This window comes from Nuphar pumila, chromosome 8, assembly GCF_984573655.1.
Source record: "Nuphar pumila chromosome 8, dmNupPumi1.hap1.1, whole genome shotgun sequence".
Taxonomy (NCBI): domain Eukaryota; kingdom Viridiplantae; phylum Streptophyta; class Magnoliopsida; order Nymphaeales; family Nymphaeaceae; genus Nuphar; species Nuphar pumila.
Genome location: NC_143256.1, coordinates 123,609,441 through 123,614,519, shown reverse-complemented (window position 1 = coordinate 123,614,519; position 5,079 = coordinate 123,609,441).

Sequence of the window (5,079 nt, the reverse complement as noted above, 5' to 3'; positions counted from 1 at the left end):
GGATAATGCAGAAGAGCATGAACAGGATGAATAAGTTTAATCTAAACCTGTAGAACGACCTGTTTGGAAATCCACAAGAATTGGGAAATCTGTCATACATCATGATTATGTGGTGTATCTTCAAGAGCCTGATGATTTCATAGATATAGATGATGACTCGTTGACTTTTATGAAAGTTATTGAAAGCAAACAATTTTCGCACTGGATAAAAGCTATAAAAAAAGAGTTGGACTCTATGGCTAAGAATCAAGTATGAGATCTTGTCGAGTTACCTAAAGGAGTAAAACTCATAGGGTATAAATGGGTCTTTTAGACCAAAAGGGACTCCAAAGGTGACATAGAGAGACATAAAGAAAGATTGGTTGCTAAAGGGTTCACCCAGATGGAGGGCATTGACTATAATGAGACATTCTCTCATGTCTCAACTAAGGAGTTAATGAGAATAATTTTGGCCCTCGTAGCTCATTATGACTTAAAGCTACCTCAGATAGATGTGAAAACAGTGTTTCTCAATGGGAATATGAATGAAGAGGTATACATGGAACAACCTCTTGGTTTCTCTAAAGATGATTGTTTGGTTTACAAGCTTAACAAATCAATATATGAACTTAAATAGGCCTCCCGATAGTGGTATATTAAATTTTTCTAAGTCATTATGACTTTCGGGTTTATATAAAATATTATTAATCATTATATAAACCCTAAAAAAAGTTGGAGTAAGTTCATTATATTGATGTTGTATGTTGATGATATTTTGCTTGCAACCAATGTTATAAAGTTACTAATAGAGACAAAATAGTTTCTTGCGTCATATTTTGATATAAAAGATATGGGTGAGGTTGTTTATGTACTTGGGATAGAGATCCGTTGAGACAGAGTAAAAGGCTTTCTGGGCCTCTCTGAAAGATTCTACATAAATAAGGTTTTAGAGCGATATGGGATGGAGAATTATTCTCCTAGTACAACACCCATATCAAAATGTGACAAATTGAGCCTAAAAGATTGTTCACAGAACGAAATTGATAAAGCACAGATGAGTGCTTATCCATATGCATCAGTTGTTGGCAGCTTGCAATACGCGTAGACTTGTTTATGTCTAGATATCTCTTTCACAGTAAGGGTGCTTAGTAAATTTCAGTCTAACCCAGGCATATCTCATTGAAAGGTTGTTAAGAAAGTCTTATGGTATTTGTAAGGGACAAAAGACTATATGTTGGTGTATCATAAGGTTAATCACCTCGAGGTCATTGACTACTCAGATACGGACTTAGGAGAATGTCTTGATAGTAGAAAGTCTACTATTGGGTATGTCTTCTTACTTGCTAGGGGCGTGATCTCTTAGAGGAGTGGGAAACAGACAATCACTACTGCTCACACCATGGAGGCAGAGTTTATAGCATTGTACGAGGCTACTTTACAGGCCATATGATTGAAGAACTTCATATCACAGTTAAAGGTGGTTGATTCCATCTAGAAGTCACTAAAGGTCTATTGTGATGATGAAGTTGCAGTGTCCTTTTCGAATAACAATAAAAGTACTATGTCATGTAAGCATATGAAATTAAAGTACTTTGTTATTAAAGAAATGACAGATAATAATCTAGTGCATATTATTAATATTGGTACCAAAGAGATGATTGGTGATCCTCTTGCTAAAAAGCTAGCACCGGGATTGTATTCCGAACATGTATTGAGGATGAGCTTATTAAACTCTTTTTGACATATGCATATGAATAAAGTGATCACATACAGTGTTTTTATGATTCTCATTATGGTTGTTTATTGTTAATCTCTTAAGGATTAGAGATTTAACTAAGGATTTGTAGAATAGATTTTAAAGGTTAATTTATTCATCAAGCAATTCTTATAAGGTATTCGATCGAGGGTTTATCGCTGGGACAAGTGAGAGAATGTTGGAGTCACCCACGTAATGTGGGCGTTACTCACATTAAGGACTCCCATAAAGTTGTTCCTATCGGATAAGCCCCATGATTTTTGAATGAAACAATTATGTAATTGTTACCTAATAAAGATTAAAGCTATAAAAGGAGGTGTTGATGAGAGACCCGTGTGCAAAAAGCTAAAGAAAAATTATACATGATTTTCATTGCTGGGATTGGATCCTTCTCACCATCAGTGAAGGTGTCTGTGTTCATTGGAGGGTTGTGATCGAATAAAGAGTCGAACATCTCAGAGTCACCAATTCATGTTCATTTATCGGCTGTTTGCATATCGACATGACCGCTCCAGGTATGCCATTGCCCTTCTCTCGTGCAGGCCCCAATAGTCTTGACCAAGTCCAAATGTTTCATATACACTTGTTACATAGCCTGTGTTCTATTGTTTTGATCGTTTGTTCCGTCCAATTTTACCCATAGATTACCAATTCATTATGTGGGAAGGCACTTTAGGCTTATTATAACAGGATTCTTTCACATTACAAAAAATGACATCTAACCCATGACAAATCTTGTGTCAATTAAAAGAAGATACGTACAACTGCACCAATATTTTACTCACCGCTGCCCCTCATCCACCAACTAGTATAGATGAACCTCATTTAAACAACTTTTTTTAACAAAACTTAAAAGTAAACCTACGTGAGCAAGCCAAGTTGAACACCTGTTGTCTGTGTTTGACTTACCCAGCTTATTTTGCAAGTTTGGTGTTCTTTTACAAATTAAGCACAAGCTGAAATCGTTCCTCTCATTTCTTAGTGTTACAGTACTAACTAAAACCAATGGTTGATGGAAAGATGATAACTGAATAGGCATGTGTGCTTTGGCCACAGTTGGGGAGGGCTGATGGTAAACAAGCTCAACAAACTAAACAAGGCATGTTTGAGCTTGGCTCGTTTACCAATAAATTCAGCTCGTGGCTCGACTCTTCATTTTTAGTCAAGCTCGGCTCTTCCCTGAATGAGATGAGCCAAACATGAGCCGGCTCGTGTAAAAATTATTTTCTGTTATTTATATATTATATTGTACTTAAAATATATATTTTTTATATATTACACATAATAGCCCCAAAGTGGATTGGCGCAGTAGGATGGGACCTAGTCCTAGGCAGGCAAGTGGTTTAGGTTCAAATCCCATGGGTGTCACCCCTTGCGCCGAAGCATGGCAACTCCTGGGGTTCAAATCCCATGGGTTTCTTCATATATATATATATATACTTAATAGTTTATATATTATGTATATTTTTTATTCATCCTTATCTTTATATATATATTATGTATTATTTTTTAATATATTATACTTAAAATATATATTATACATAAAAAAATATATACATTTTTTGTATCTATATGAGCTCTCCTAAGCAAACCCGAGTTGAACACCTTGTGTTCGGGCTCCACTCATTTAAGCACAAAAGAGTTCATGATGTGCGAGTTACAAGGTGCTTGCTTCGTTTACTAGCCCTAATCGCAACTAAGAAAATCACTAGTACTTTTCGCCAGTTTGACTGACCTTGAGAAAATTTGTGATTGTAATTTATAATCACAAGCATTGGATTTTGAACCTGCAACGTTCCAACACAAGATGACACTAGCTGCTCTTACCAGACAAGTAGAGACCCCCTTGTTGACAAAATCCCATTCTTAAAAAAAAACAAAAAAAAATGAATATAAACTTATAGTAGCAAGCGGGTTTGATCTTGGTTCGATTCTGACACGAGCAAATATGGACACAAACTTTTGTTCGGTTTTAAAAACAAAACCAATCAGAATCTTAAAGTTTCATGTTCAATCGGATCCAAGGTGGAACCGGGTAAATAAATAATGAGAGCTAGGTCTGACCCAACCCAAACAAGCAAATATAGAATGAGCGGATATGGACACAAACTTTTGTTCTGTTTTAAAAACAAAACGAATCCGAATCTTGAAGTTTCATGTTCAATCGGATCCTAGGTGGAACCGGGTAAATAAATAATGAGAGCTAGGTCTGACCCAACCCAAACTGAGCCCTTCACTTTTTGTAAAATGGAGTCGGAAAGAGCGGAGCACGAGGTATATATATATATAAACTGGTAGCTGCCTACCACTTTTTGGCTAGCCACCAGCAGATGCGGTCAAAAGACCCTTAGCGGCGCTTTAATCACTAAAGGTGTTTAACAGCGCAAGGTCTTTTGACCTTTACTGATGCTTTTGAGCGCCACTGAAGGCCCTTTTACACAGCGCATACTCTGAGCTCTACACGATGGACGCTCAATGAGCGTCCACTGACAGTGGGCCTGCTGGGTCGTAGGCAGCTACCATCCGCTATATATATATAATAATTAAAAAAATGAACCATGTAGTGTGAAAATACAAGCAAATACCAATGCTCATAATATTCTTAGGGGGAAGTGACTTTTGTGTTGAGCTTTTTACAAAATTGCCACTGCCAAATGTTTTTTTCTAAAAGCGGCAACTTTTGGACTGAATATAAGATTATAAAAGTCATGAGATCCAGTCTTCAATATGAAACTGTGTGTGTTTTTGAGTTCAATCTAAACCAAGTTTTGGAAGCCTCCAGTGTTGGAGAGGAGATGATATAGGCAATTGGAGCGATGAAAAAGATGGGGGAAGAGAATGAAGTTGTCAACTACAACTACATTATTCTAAGAATGTAATAGAAAACACCAATGGCGGGCTCCGATTGTCTGGTAGAAGCAGCTAGTGCACGTCACCTTGTGTTCCCACGTTGCAGGTTCAAAACCCAATGGTATAGTTGTATAGTTGGGTAGGGATCTGCTTGACCCAGCTTGCCTTTCAAAAAAAAAAAATGTAAAAGAAAAAGGCTCATTCCTAACTCTCTTCTTCACTCCCATCTCCCAAAACCTGGTTTTCAAACATAATGAAGGTAAATGGAATAGGTAACGATTATTAACTCCCCGTCTTTAGGGGTGTCAATGGGTCGGTTTGGTTCTGACCCAGGTGGAACCAGATCTTTGCCCTGATTTTTGGGTATGGTATTGGGTCCGGACCCAAGTTTAATGAGGTTCACTATAAGACCCGAAACAGATAAAAACTACATGAACTAGACCCGGACCATACCCAGTAAAATAATATTTTTAAACATTTTTACATTGAAAATT